At 39.1% G+C, this 15930-nt stretch overlaps 1 protein-coding gene across 1 annotated transcript in view; it reads right to left on the bottom strand.

The window, feature by feature from the left end:
* Window positions 1-1159: 1159 nt before the first annotated feature.
* LOC110198147 (uncharacterized) overlaps window positions 1160-15930 on the bottom strand; it is a 63197-nt gene continuing 48426 nt past the window's right edge. The window contains exon 3 of the mRNA XM_078153259.1: window positions 1160-1534. The gene's annotated coding sequence lies outside the window, so the exon portion shown is untranslated. The remainder of the gene's footprint in view (window positions 1535-15930) is intronic.

Consider the following 15930-nt stretch of genomic DNA (forward strand, 5'->3'; position numbering starts at 1 on the left):
TGATAGACTTAACCCCTCTCAGCAATACAAGGATCTAAGACATCTCCAAAGGCCTCATGGTGGAAAATGCTATCCACAAAGAAGAACAAACTATAGAGTTTGAAAGCAGATCGAAACATACTATTTGCTATTTTTTTCTTCTGTTGTGTTTTGTTTCCTCTTTCTGGTGGTTCCTCCTATCGGTTCTAATTCTTACTTACAATATCACTAACGTAAAAATATGTTTAATAGGAATATATATGTATGGCCTACATCAGATTACATGCTGTCTTGGGGAGGGAGGTGGGAAGGGAGGAGTTCAAAAATCTAAAACTCAAAAGCTTATGGAAGTGATTGTTGGTAACTCAAAATAAATTAACTAAAAAAAAAAAAAGTAAAGTGCAAGTATGGAGAGATGCAGGATTCTTGGCTCAGTAAGAAGGCAGATGAAATTCAGTTCTACACTGATAGTAACAATCCAAAGAGCTTTCACAGTGCCTTGAAAGCTATTTATGGGCCAAAGATCTATGGTGCATCTCAACTACTCAGTGCTGATAGAGCCACATTGATTAGTGATAAGGACATTATCCTGGAGAGATGGGATGAACACTTCCCTAGTGTTCTCAACAGACTGTCATCAACCAATGCTAAAGCCACTGACCATATACTTTAGATGGAAGTCATCCCTCTCAAGTCAAACTTCTAACTGAAGAAGAGGTTTTGAATGCTATTAGGCTTCTCTCGTGTGGCAAAGTGCCTGGTGCTGATTCTATTCCTTTTTTGTTGTTGTTTTTTTGTTTTATTTTTTGGTGAGGCAATAGGGGTTAAGTGACTTACCTAGGGTCACACAGCTAGTAAGCATCATATGTCTGAGGCTGGATTTGAACTCAGGTCCTCCTGACTCCAGGGCCGGTGCTCTATCCACTGCGCTACCTAGCTGCCCCAGCTGCTGATACTATTCCAGCTGAGATTTACAAGGCAGAGGGTCCACTGTTCATACAAAAGCTGAAAAATTTTCTGGACTATATGGCAAGAGAAGGTTATCCCTCTGGAATTCAAGGGAGCCTCCACTGTCCATCTCTATAAAGGAAAGGGAAATAAGTTGTCTTATGACAATCATGGGGAGGGAGACGGGTCTCTCTCTTATTCACGGCCAGCAAAATTCTTGCCAGGGACCGCCTTAATAGGCTCATCACTCACCTTGAATCTACCTGAAAGCCAGTGTGGCTTCAGAAAGGGCTGAAGAATGGTTGATATGGTGTTTGCTGTTCAACAATTCCAAGAGAAATGCCAGGAGTCCAACAGAGGTCTGTATGCAATGTTCATCGATCTAAGGAAGGCTGTCAGTCATGAGGGCTTGTGGAAAATTATGGCAAAACTTTGTTTCTTGAAGAAGTTTATCAATAATTTGTCAATTTCATGATGGCATGCTTATATGAGTTCTGGATAATGGACGATGCTCTCACCCTTTCCCAGTCACCAATGGAATGAAACAAGGTTGTGTGCTTGCTTCTATGCTTTTTAGCATGATGTTTTCTTCAACGTTGTTGGCCACCTTCAATGAGGAAGAAAACAGTATTAAGGACAGCTACGACACTGACAGGACGTTATTTAAATTGAAAAGGCTACAAGCCAAGACTAAAGTGGAGAGAGAATTGGTGCATGATTTTTTTTGTTCATAGATGATTGTGAATTCATTGCAGCCTCTGAGTCTGCGATGCAACAGAGTACGAATCTATTCTCTGCTGCTTGTACTAATTTTGGCCCAAAAATTAACAACAAGAAAACAGAGGTTCTCCACAAGTCAGTACCATGAAATCCATATGTGGAACCATTGGTTACAGTAAATGTAGAAATTCTGAATACTGTGAACAAGTTCATTTATCTTGACAGTATACTTTCTAGGGATGTCCACATAGATGATAAGGTTGACACGCATTGCCAGAGCTAGCTCAGTGTTTGGGAGGCTCCAAAGGAAGGTGTGGGAGAGAAGAGGTATTATATCGCCTACCAAACTGAAGGGCTACAGAGTCATGGTTCTAACCTCATTGTTGTATGCCCATTAAAGCTGGACAGCCTATCATCACCAGGCCAGGAAACTGAATTGCTCCCATTTGAATTGTCTTAGGAAGATTCTGAAGATCATCTGGACAGCTAAGGTACTAGACACTGAGGTCCTTTCTTGTGCTGACCTGCCAAGCATTCAAACTCTACTGCAGAGAGTACAACTCTGACGGGCTGGCCACATCATTCAGATGCCAAAAGTACATTTGCCTAAAAGACTACTTTACAGAGAACTCACACAAGGCAAGCACTCACACAGAGGTCAGAAGAAGCAATACAAGGTCACCTTCAAGGTCTCTCTGAAAAGCTTTGGAATCGATTGTGAGATATGGGAGACATTGGCACTGAACCATCCAGCATGGCATAACCACATCAAAGAAGGTGCTGTGTGTGCTCCATGAGCAAGGCAGAATTGCAGTAGCTCAAAAGAAACATGAGATACACAAATTTAGAGACATCTTCACTCCAAATGTTCATTTGGACTATTTGTGCCCAACCTTTGGTAAAGCATTCCAAGCTCAAATTGGTCTGATCAGCCACAGTGGGACACAGTGTACCTTGACCCCAACATAGTGACGTCATTTTGGTCCTCTTCAAGAGTGAAGGACAGCAACCAACCATGCCTTTCCTGGAAGCAGTCTCCCCAGCCCCTTGCACATGAGACTGCATCAGCTCAGCAAACTGTGCATGTTCACCAGCACCCACCCCCTCTCCATCACATGTATGTGGACAGATATCTCTTATCTTTCCCAAATTTTTTTGCAAGTGTCTTGAGGATATGGACTATGTCTTACTGTCATGTAGGTTATGGAAAGGTGTACTGATAAAATGTTAGTGATTTTTATTGTTTGAAGGTGCTCCTATTATAGAAGCTTTCTATTTTTGAGTTCTTGATATTGGATGCTACAATGATTTCTTCAGTGGAAGTAGTTTCCACAGCAATAAAGATTATCATGTAGAAATCCTAATTATCCCTTGCTGATATTGATGTAACACTTTTTTTTAAGCAATACATATCAGATCTTCTTAGAAAGGAATAATTCTACATTTGATACAAGTAAACTAGAAAGCAATTGACTATATCTTCTATAATGGAACTCTCTAAATAGCTGCTTTGGAATATATTAAAGAGCTTATGCTAGCCATCTTCCTAGAATTTATGTGGTGAGAAACAGTCCTTCAACCTTAAACAAAGTAGTCCTGAATATAAAATATGTTACAGTCCATGATTGTGGGACCCAAACATATGCCACAGATAAAAGATTCTTTAATCACTCCTACTTTACCTAAGACTTAGACTTTGGAAACAGTAGAATTAGTGAAAGCATATTTCTCACCAGCACAATCAGTCACTGTGCAAAGAAAGAAATTTCACAAATACAATCAAGAGTCTAGCTAAGGCTTTCATTGTAGGGCTGTGTCATCTATTTCAACAACGCAATTTGGGGAATTTCCTGTATATGTGGTAGGGATAACCTTTTATATGAAGCTCATGATGAAGCATTCCCAAAATCCTCTTGACTGAACCAAATTTTACATTTGTAATTGCCTTAGACAAAGTGCTACCAATTACACCACAGTCTTACATCAGGAGAAAATGATCTCTTCTTTGGAATTCTATTAAAAATAGTGCCTTTTGTTTCCCATAATCTGCTTTGTAGACTCATAGGAACTTAGAGTTGAAAGGCACTTCAGAACTCATCTAGTCCAATCCTTTAATTTTACAATTGAGGAAAGCAAGGCTGAGTGAGGTTGTGATTTTCCCAAGGTCACAGAAGTAGTAGTTAAATGTCACAGGAACTATCCGCTTCTAATTCCATGCTGGCTATAAAACTCAAAGTGTGCTTGCCTACAAGTCAGTAAAATATAGGCTATGCATGCTTCACAATATTTACAAACCATACAAGCTCCTTCTCAAACTATGAAGTGTTAGATCAACATTGCTCACAGACAAAAGGATGTGGAATCCAGAAAAACTAGAAATTCACATGGTAGTTTATATCACCTGGAATTTTCCAGGTGTTTTGACTATTCAAGTAATAGTGAGACCCCCAAAACTTGATCATATTCAGACAGTTAATGACAGGATGCCTCAAGATACTTAAACATTAAGTGACTATGAATGCAACTCTAGTGTATCACGTATTTGCTCATAAGATCAATTGCCAAAACCGATAAGATACCCACAGGTCTTTCATAATTACAGTAATCTCCCAGGGAGTGGATATAGCATGTAGCTGAAAGAACACTTTACCTAGAGATCAGATACCTGCATTCAAATCCTGTCTCTGATACTTCCTCACTTCCCAACCACGGACAAGCAATCTGACCTCTCTGATTCTCAGTTTCTTCCTCATCTGCAAAATGTGGTTAATAATACTGATACTCATCTCATAGGGTCACTGTGGGGGAAAACACTTGTAGCATGATATAAACATGAGCTGTTAATATTATTACCCAGTTCATATTGCTGGGAGCTCTGTTGTATAACATGGCTCCTTCATGAGAAAGGTCTTGCTCAGTGTTTCCAGGAAGAGATGTAAAAACCTCTAAGAGGAAACTGGCTCATAGTACCAGCAAGTAATGCCTAAGCGTTTTTATGATTGAAAAAGCCCAACTACCAAAGGTTTCCTGGGGACTTTCCAAGAAACTAGGAAACCTTATAAGGAGAATTCAGAGTCATCCCATCCAGATAGAGACAAGGAAGCCAGAAATGTGCCTTTTGTGCTAAGGGGAAATAGTGAAAAGCTTGAGCATCTAACTAAAGTGCCCTTGAGGTAATAACACCTACCTAGTGGGCTACATCTAATGTTAATGTGAGGCTGTGTAAACTGCAAAGGCATTCTCAATAAATACTTGAGTAGAACTAAATGTGAATATTTTTCCCAACAGTTTAGCTCCACATCTTCTCATCCAATTTAACTCTTGCTTATTTCCTCCAATAAATCTTAGGAATCTACCCATCACCATGCTAGAAGCCTTCTTCTAAGTATCTTAACATTACATGTTGCAGTCTAGCATCATGTGGACTCACCATCTGTTATTCTTTATTCTTGCTACATGACCAGCTCATCTCCTTTTCCAAATATACATTTTCTGGGTGTCTTTGTAACTACTTTTTGGGTTAGGGTTAGGCTTAGAGCACAGCCTATTTATGCTTAACACCCCCCTCTTTGTCCTTTAGGTGACTAATAATTTAGATTCTTTAGATATTGTGATGAACCATAATTCTCAGCCATAGAACATTATTGGATGACTACTGATGTTAAAAAAGGTTTGGAGGGCAGTTAGGTGTCACAATGGATAGAGTCCTGGAGTTGGTTGGATCTGAGTTCAAATCCAGCCTCAGACACTTGACACTTACCAGCTGTGTAGAACTGGGCAAGTCACTTAACCCTGACTGTCTCACCCAAAACAGAAAACAAAACAAAACAAAAAAGCAAAGGGTTTTGTTACAAAGAGGATACTAGCTGGAGTCAGGAAGACCTGAGTTCAAATCCGGCCTCAGACACTATCTACATGGCACCGGGCAAGTCACTTAACCCTCATTGCCTCCAAAAGGAAAAAAAAAAAAAAGGAGATTAGCATCATGAATCATGACAGCATTGCAAAATTTCCCAAGTGCAATTCAGCCTGATAGCTTCCTTATATTCAATTTTGGGCTCTGTCTATGATCTATATGCAGTACATGTCCTGTACAGATGTGCTGAAGAACCAACTGGAGAGTCTGTCCATTCAACTGGACATCATAGTATGAACAATAAGAATTTTTATATACTTGTCTTTTCCTCTGTGGATTGTTGTGATAGAGTTTTTTAAGTGATTGTGAATTTTATTCAGAAGTCTCTGTTTGATGCAATAAATGCAATGTTGTTGTTTTTGTTGTTTTACAAACAAGAGCATATGGCAGATTTCACCATCTCTAGAGAATCCTTCAATTTGGAATCTTCCCTAGATATCTTTCAAGACAGTGACAAAACACATTCAGTGAGCATATTATGCCTCTATATTATGCTTTACTTTTATCTTTGTTGTGATATCCATCAAGGAATCTTGTATGCTCTTAGCATAAACCCATAAAGAGCCTTTCCAGAAATCCACCATGATCCAATGATGCTTTGGAATCAGAGAGACTCATTAGAAAGATGGTCCAAATGGGGAGACTGTTCTGACCATCCTGGCCCAAGAAGCTGCATGTAGGCAAGCATTGTGAAAAGACCTCTGAAGAGCAGGAAGATACTTCTTTTTTAAGGAAGCGGGGAATAAGGAATTCCTTTCCATGCAATGCTGCATTGAATCCTATGGAGTGTGAAACATTAAGAGCTGCACCATTCTTTTGAGCTAAAGACCTTTGATCTTCATCCCCTGCCAAAAAAAGATGTTGGCCCCATGTAGGTCTACTCTCTGTACCTCCCTGTTCTGTGATAGGAGTAATATTCCTGTGGCTAGTAGCAGAGCCTTGGAGATCCTGAAAATGCAGCTTTCCTGTGGTGAGCAGTGCTTAGTCCAGGCCTAGTCATGGCAGTGAGGAAGAGGAGGAGGAGGAAGAGAAACACTGGTTTTCAGACTGGACAGCTGTTGCATCCCTATGGTGTTGTTACCCCAGTGTTTTTGTTTCCTCCACACTGAGCACTGCAGTAATAACTGGGGCTTTGGTAAAAGGCCCATGTCTTAGAAGGTAAGAAATGGTTTGGTGGGCCATGAGTATTGCATAATTGTGTTTTGTTTTGTTTTGTTCCCTAAAAAAAACCTTTCTTTTTTAAGGAAGTTATTCATTATCAGAGGCAATTTGGTATAGTAGATAGTGTCCTCAATATAAGAAGGATCTGGATTCAAGCCCTAAGTATGATAAGATACCCCATCATTTAGAACAGTGACTGGCACAGTAGGCACTTAATAAATGTTTATTGATTGACTGATTCATTGGTTGATTTTCTTTAGGTATAGGAAAGGTAGAATGTATAGCATTCTGTTTCTTTAATCAAAGAAGTGACACCTTTTTATTTTAATCTTAATCTTCTGTTAATTTCCATTGCAGGTAGAAATAGTAGTTGCAAATTTTCAGTTGGATTGATTCCCTCTTTAGTTTATCCCTTGGATGATATTACAACTTCACATTAATTTAATTAATATTAACTGGAGGCAAGGACAGTAACAAGCAATCTCAGAACCAGAAGGGACATTCATTGGAGGCCATCCAGTGCAACCACTGCCTGAATGAGAATCTCTTCTACAGTATTCTTGACCAGTAATTCACCATAAAGCCTCTGTGGGAGACCTTTAAGGAACTCCACCCAAATGGGTTCATGAAGCATCTGACATGACTCAAAAATGACTGAACAATGACAACAAAAGATTTCCTACTGTACTGATTTTAATTGCTATTATAATTAGTGCCTGACATCTGACTGCAAATTGGATATTAACAAAGTGTCCACAAATCATTCACCAAACTAGGATAAAGATTATTCTTGTAAAAATATATATACATTCTTCTACCTCCCCCTCCACAGAGCAGGGGAAGGGCCTGAGCCTAACATTGCCTGTATCAGCTAGGCTTAGAGCACAGATTGCCACCTATTATATACCTAGCATATAATGGATATTTTTTACATTTTTTTATTAATTTATTTTGATTTATCAACAATCACTTCCATAAGTTTTGAGTTTCAAATTTTTCTCTCCCTCCCTTCCCACCTCCCTCCCCAAGACACTGTGCAATCTGATTAGGCTATACACATACATTCCTATTAAACATATTTTCACATTAGTGATGCTGTAAGTAAGAATTAGAGCCAATAGGAGGAACCACCAGAAAGAGGAAACAAAACACAACAGAAGAAAAAAATAGCAAATATTATGCTTTGATCTGCATTCAAACTCCATAGTTCTTTCTTTGGATATGGATAGCATTTTCCACCATGAGGCCTTTGGAGATGTCTTAGATCCTTGCATAGCTGAGAAGGGTTACGTCTATCAACGTTAGTCATCACACAACGTGGCTGTTACTGTGTACAACGTTCTCCTGGCTCTGCTCACTTCACTCAGCATTAGACCACACAAGTCTTAACAGGTTTTTCTGAAGTCTGCATGCTCACCATTTCTTAGAGCACAATAGTATTCCATTACATTCATATACCACAACTTGTTGAGCCATTCCCAGATTGATGGGCATCCTCTCAATTTCCAGTTCTTTGCCACCACAAAAAGAGCTGCTATAAATATTTTTGTACATGTAGGTCCTTTTCCCATTTGTATGATCTCTTTGGGATACAGCCCTAGAAGTGCTATTACTAGGTCTGCACATTTTTATAGCCTGTTGGGCATAGTTCCAAATTGCTCTCCAAAATGGTTGGATCATTTCACAATGCCACCAACAATGCATTAGTGTTCCAACTTTCCCACATCTTCTCCAACATTTATCATTTCCCTGTTTTGTCACGTTGGCCAATCCGATAAGTGTGATATGGTACCTCAGAGTTGTTTTGATTTTCATTTCTCTAATCAATAGTGATTTAGAACATTTTTTCATATGACTATAGATGGCTTTAATTTCTTCATCTGAGAACTGCCTGTTCATATCCTTTGACCATTTATCAATTGGGGAATGACTTGTGTTCTTATAAATTTGTCTTAATTCTCTTTATATTTTAGAAATGAGGCCCTTATCAGAGAGACTGGTTGTAAAAATTCTTTCCCAATTTTCTACTTTCCTTCTAATCTTGGTTGCATTGGCTTTGTTTGTCATATTATGAATATTTAAAGAATGTTTATTATTAAGAACAACAGTCTTGACTGGAATTTCTCATTTTCCAGTGGGTCAGGGAATAAAAAGCCTGTTTTTTCATTCCTCCCTGGCCACACACACACACACACACACACACACACACACACACACACTACTCATCACCCAATTCAAGAAACCTACTATGTGCAAGGAACTAGACCTATTATATATATATGTATAATATATTATACCTATCTATACTATATACTATGTCTATCTATGTATTATACCTATCTACCATATAAGGTAGGTATTATAGTTCCTTGCATATAGTAGGTCTATTGAATATATGTTTATATACACATATGTGTTTGTTTTCTAAATGATGGGGAATGTCTATCAATTAGTGAATGACTGAACAAGCTAGGGTATATAAATGTAATGGAAGACTATTTTGCTTTAAGAAATGATAGAGGGGATGGTCTCAGAAAAATTGGGAAGATTTGCATGAACTGATGCTAAGTGAAATGAACAGAATCAGGAAAACAATCTACATAGTAACAGCAATATAGGAAAGATAACCAATTTTGAAAGACTTAAGAAATCTGATCAAGAAAATGATCAACCACAGTTCCCAAGGACTTATAATGAAAGATGCTATCCACCTCCAGAAAGAGAGTAGATGGACTCAGAGTACAGATTGAAGCATATTTTCTTCTCTTTCTTTCTTCCTTTCTTTCTTTCTTCTTTCCTATTTTTTCCATAGCTAATGAAGGAATTTATTTTGCATGACTATACATCCCTGTAATGGGTTTTATTTTCCTTGCCTTCTCAATGGGGAGAGGAGGGGAGAGAGAGGAAGAGGATACAGAACTGAAAAAAATAACAAAATTGAATTTTTAAAAGAGAATGGGGCCACAGGGCAATAGATTGATACACCCTGTCCAGGAAAAATGGCAGAGTTGATCTGACCATGGTTCCTGGTTCTAAAACTGGAGAGGTGATAGAGAGTACTTGTGTGTTAATAAGGTCAATAGGAGATTGTTCTGAGATGGAGCCAGCCAGAGAGTAGGGAATTAAGTGAAGCATGGCTGGGGCTTTCCTGAAATAGTGGGACAGGAAAAGTAATCCCCACTAATCAGAAGAGTGGGGCCCCAGGGTGAAAGTTATTTTTAAAAATTTTTAAAAAGGTAAAAGAGAGAAAGAGACAGATGACAGAGAGGTTGTGGAGGTAGATGGTGAGCAAAAATGAAAAGTTGAAAATGACTTTAAGTGTACGAACCTGGGTGACTAAAAGGATGTGTCTTTGTACCTTTGACAGTAATAGGAAAGTTAGAAGTGGTTTAGGGGGAAAGGTAATGAGTTGCATTTTGGACATATTGAGTTTGAGGTACTTGTGGGACATCTAAGTAAAGTTGTCCAACAAGAAATAGAAACAATAATTGAACCCATGGAAACTGATGAAATCACAACTGGACTTTTCCTACATACACTCAGCCCTATTCACATTTAGCCACATTCTTTTCATCCTTTGAAAGGTCTCACCTTATTCCCCAAGTTACAGGAAGCTATAGAAACCTCCTGCTCCCACCTCCTTCATATCCATACCCCAGAATGTCTATCAGACAACGGACAGCTTCCTCTCCTAGTCAACTTCCCAGGGGTGTGGGGACCCAGGCAGCACTCTTCAGCAACTGCAGAGAATCTCCAAGTGTCCCACACACTTCCCCTTAATGCCCGTGGTCACAAGGTTCTGGGAAAGTATTTTCTACTGATCTCTCAACTTGTCACACAAGTTCTCCATTCTAACTGAACTCCTCTGCTCCTCATACCTCAAATTCACCTCCTGCTTCTCTACCGTCTTTGATGTTTTCTACATGAAATGCCCTACATTCCCTCCCCACATTTACCACCTCTCAGAATTCTTCAAGTTTCGCACATCCAGCTCAAATGTCACTTCAATCATGAAGGTTTTTCAGCTGCTACTCAGTCTCAATGCTAGCTTCTCTTTCTTTTGAACTCTTGTAACACTGTCTATATCATCCAGGTGATGGATGGCGCATCCAGGTGGCACATATTATTTAGTCAATTGGTCAGTCGATAAAAATTTATTAAGTGCCTACTTATGTGTTAGGCATTGTGCTAAGCAATGGGGATACAAAAAGAGGCAAAAGACAGGCCCTGCCCTTAAGGAGCTCACAGTCTAATGAGGAAGACAACAAGCAAATATATATGTACAAACAAGCTACATAACAGGATAAATAGGAAATAATTAACAAGAGGAATTGTTAATTACCTACCTTTTTTAGGTATTAGAGTTCATGGCTTTTGTCTCTACTACCACCAACACCCCTAATATCCCTCTTGGTTGTGGCCCTATTTACCAAATCTTGGCTACTTGATACAACTTGGCTTTTGAGGGGAGCCCCTTTCTTATACTATTATCCTTAGAGCCAGCTCAATTTGGAATGCAGTACTTCTCCAAATTGGGGCAGCAATTAATACTTCTAAAACTCAAATTGTACACTGACCACCCCTTCCACCACTACTCCCCTCCACACACACACATACACACACACACACACACACACACACACACACACACACACACACACACACAGAATCCCACATGCACACATTCACATATATACTGTGGCTAGAGCTGACATCTCTAAAACAAGACAGAGAAGGTAGGTAACCAGAGCAGCTGTTCTTGGTCACTTAGACTCTTCCCCGAATGCAGAGCTCTCCTTAGCTATAAAATAAGAGGGTTAGACTAAATAACTTCTAAGGCAGGGGTGGGGAACTTGTAGCCTTGAGAAAGAAAGGAAGCCCTCTAGGTCCTCAAGTGTGGCCCTTTGACTGAATCCAAACTTCACAGAACAAATCCTTTTATTAAGGGGATTTGTTCTGTGAAGTTTGGATTCAGTCAAAGGGCCTTAGAACCTCAGGGCTTACAGCTGTAACTCTGCATTCTTCAGCAACCATTCTCAAAGTTTACCATGTTGCCAAAACCTTGCCACTTTTCCACCCAAACTTCTTTTTAACTAATACCACCACATCCTCAGACCCCACAAGGGAAGGCCTGTCTGTATTCTCTCACGAGCAGGCAAAGACAAAAGCAAAGATCAGAGGCTCTATGAGCTAAGATTACTTCCTATTGAAACTATTCATAACTTCCTTCTGTCTCTCCAAAAACTGTTTACAGGAAAAAATTTTTGCTTTTGTTTTTTTAATATAATGTGGGTCAACAGATCAACCTCTCCTCCCAGTGCAATGATACATTCATTATGCACCATAATTTCCTAAATGGCCATCGTGAAGCTACACAAGGCCAAGGGAAACACAAGGAAGTGGAAATGTTGTTCTGTTTAGGCCTATCATGTTTATGAAGCTGAAATTCAACTGTTCAGGAAACTGAATTAGCTTCTTCCAGGCAATAAGGAGGCAACCCACCCGCAGGCTCTGTGTCTGTAACTGGCACACTTACAAAACACGCAAGGGAAAGGACTAAATCGTTATGTGGTCTGACCGTAAAATGAAATTACACTCTGGGCAAGAACGCTATTCTCTGAGGCAATGGAGACAGAGCAGCTGGTTCTTTGTGACAATGAATTATAGCTGACTGATACTACGCAGACCTCTCAATTTTTCTTTGGTCTTGAAAAAAAATTCATATTTTCCTACAGCTTCATTGTTGGTCCTATACAGATCATCTGTCCCATTCCCCTTACTCCACAAGCACGTAAAGTCTGATTATCCTACCTTTCCAGAGAAGACAACAGAGAGGGGTCACACCCTTAGTGATAGATAGACTAATACTGGAACCCTGGAATCCTGCCTCCTCCTTCACTATTCTCTTCACTATTAAGCACCATATTGCCTTTATGCAATGTATATGTCTAATTTGTGTTTTTTCTCCATCTTTCTAGGTTCCATACTTCTGAGAGAATCAGCAAATTAGGAAGGAATATTGATTACCAGCACTTATCCAAAAAGAGTACAGTTATTCCTTCCACATTGCAATTTTCCACACTGCAGTTTCTATATATCATGGGTTGGCATAAGAAATTAAACAGGAGTTTTGGGGGAGTTTTGTAGAAGCCACAGATGACATGAAAAGGCTAGCAGATAACACAAAAAAAGTTTAGAAACTCAGAAATGCATAAAATATATGTATAATATTGTATAATGTCAACATATTTTATCTTTTAATAACATAATAATTCAGATTTCTTCTTTGGTACAAAAGGAGGGCCAAAAAATTTTACATGGATTTTCCAGATTGTGAGGGTGCCATGCCCCTAACTCGCATGATGTGAAAGGGATAACTGCAATATGAAATATTGATTGTGCTAGTATAAAATTGCTGTAAGGCATGACTCTGAGAGCTACAGAATATTGTATGGGATGGCCACATTTTCAGGAAAAGGGGTAGCAGGGAAGAATTTTAAGACAAATCAGGATGATGGTTGGGATTGGAGGGCTGGGAATTATAGTATGAATAATTGAGAAAAGCAAATGGGAAAAGTAGCTGGAAATGACATTTGGAACAGCTAGAGACTGAGGTGGTTGCATAATCAGAGAAGGAGGTAAAATGACTAAAAAACGGTTGGGTTTGGACAGATGAGGAAGAAGGCTGTGAAGTAACTCATTTGGACTGAGAGTTTGAAGTAGTAACTATATCAGGGCCAGTAGCTATTCACCCAGGACCTCATAATCTAATGGAAGAGACAACAAGCAAACAAATATGTACAAACAAGCTATATGCAGGACAAAAAGGAAATAATGGAGGCAATAATTTATTACCTTACTTTTTAGGAAGATATATATGAGTTGATGCAAAATGAAGCAAGCAGAATCACAAAAACAATATGCTCAATGCCTGCAAGCATGTAAATGAAAAGAACAACAAACTACATGAAATGCTATGAAATAATAATGACCAAGATTGACTACCCCAAGAAACAGATATGAAAAGGCATCTCCCTCTGCTTCTTTTCAGAGGTGGGGTACCATGGGTAGAGAACGTGACACATGACATCAGATTTTTTTTTAAGTTAGTTTTGCCAAACTTTTTTTTCTTTATTATAAGAGACAGTTCTCTAGTAGAAGGAGAAGGGAGGAAAATGGAGGCTATGCTTTTTTAAAAAAAAAAAAAAAAGAGAGAGAGAAATCAATTAAATTGTAAAAGAAATTTTTAAAATTAATCTAGAAAAACCACCATAAAAACAATTTTAAAAATGAATGTTACAAAATTACAATGAACAGCATCAAATAAGAGATATGAGAAAACATCTCCCCCATTCCTCTGCAGAGGGTGTGAAACATTGCATATTAGGTCCTAATTTTGGTCATGATGTGCAGATAGTCCATTGATTCTTAAATTTTTTTCTCCTTGATCTGTTTTCCAAGTCAGTTGTTTTTGCTATAAAATACTTTAATTTTTTTTCCATTTTTTTTCAGCCTTTTGACTTCATTTTAATATTTCTTATTGCCTCATGGAGTCATTGACTTCTTTTTGGTCAATCTGAGTTTTCAAGGAGTTTGTTGCTTAGGCAAGGACTTGTATCTCTTGTGCCAAATTATCAATTCTCTTTCCAATTCTTTCTTTAATAATTCTCATTTATTTTCCATTTAATTTTCAAACTTTCTCATTTCATTTACAAAAACACTTTTAACTCTTTTTTCAAATCTTTCTTTATCTCTTTCAGGAATTCTAATTGAGCTTGTGCCCAAGTTATGTTTTTCTCTGAGACATTGTTTGTAGGTGTTTTAGAGTCATTCTCTTCTATGTTTGTGTCTTGAATGTCCCTGTCACCATAAAAGCTCTTTATGCTAGAGTTCTTTTTTTGTTTTCCCATTCTTCCAACTTATTTCTTAACTTCAGACTTGATGTTAGGAGCAAGCTCTGCCCCAATCCTCAAGAAAATATCTAGGTTAGTCTTGTTGTCTTTTGGGGATATTGAGTGTTGCGCTATTCCGGGATCCCAGAAATGAGCTGGGAACCTGTAACCTTTCAGTAATCCCCAACTGGTCTGATCCAGGGAAAAGTCTAATTCTGTTCCCCTGGTCTGAGATCTTCAAGTTCCTACCCTGGGTCTGGGCCTGAGCAATAATAGATGGCTGCTGGACTCGGTCCCTAGGTAGTTCTGCTGGTTCAGAATGACAGAACTGCAGGCTCCCCTTCAGTCTGGGATCCCCATTCCATTTATTCCTCTTTGGAGTGGGCCAGATGCTAAACGTGTCTCCTGAGGTCTGAGTCCAACCAGTTGCTTCTGAACTTTCTCCTCTCCCAGTATACTATTTAGCTCATCTCTACCCAGGAAGGTCACACCAATGCACACGTCCCTTTGAGAGGGGTATCTGCCTTAAATCTGTGACCCAGAACTGGGAGTGAGAGGAAAAGCTGCCAAGTGACACTTGTCTCCATCTCAGTGCCCCAGTGTGGGTCTGGAAACTTCTCTTGCCCTGGTGCACATCCCCTCCCTGGCCACTGCAATGCCCCATCACGCTCCTGCTCTGACCCAGTCCCCATTATCAGCAAACTTCTATCTCTATATGCTGAACTGGGCTGGACAAAGGACTCATTGTGATTTTTTTTTCTGTATTTGGTCTGGTGCATTTTTTAGATCTGTTTAGAGAAGTTGTAGATGGTAGCTCATCTGCACCGCTTCTTGCTATTCCACCATATTGGCTCCCCACCCTTAACATGAACCATGCTTGATAAAGTCATGCTGATTTTCAGTGATCATTGTTTCATGTCCACAAGTCCACATACCATTCCTTTATGAATGTATTCTGGGATTTTTCCAGGAACAGAAGTCAACCTACGACCTGGGTTTGCTTCCCTTTTTTTAAAATTTGTCACAATGTTTGCATTTCTCTAGTCCTATGGAATCTCTCCCATTCTCAAGGTTCTTTTCAAGACCAGCAACAGAGGCTCAGCAGCCACATCATCCAATCTTTTCAGTAGCTTGTGATATAATTTTATCTGGGTCTAGAAATCTGTACGCGCTGAGAGAAGCTAGATGCTCCTTGATCATTATATTGCTTTTCTTCAGTTTTCACTAACTGCTAACCAAAGTTTGTTCTATCCTTCTAAAAACAAAAGCCATTCTGTTTGGCACAGAAAAGAGAAACAAAACAAGTGCTCTGTC

This window comes from Phascolarctos cinereus, unplaced genomic scaffold (assembly GCF_003287225.1).
Source record: "Phascolarctos cinereus isolate Bilbo 61053 unplaced genomic scaffold, phaCin_HiC Scaffold_4;HRSCAF=312, whole genome shotgun sequence".
Taxonomy (NCBI): Eukaryota; Metazoa; Chordata; class Mammalia; order Diprotodontia; family Phascolarctidae; genus Phascolarctos; species Phascolarctos cinereus.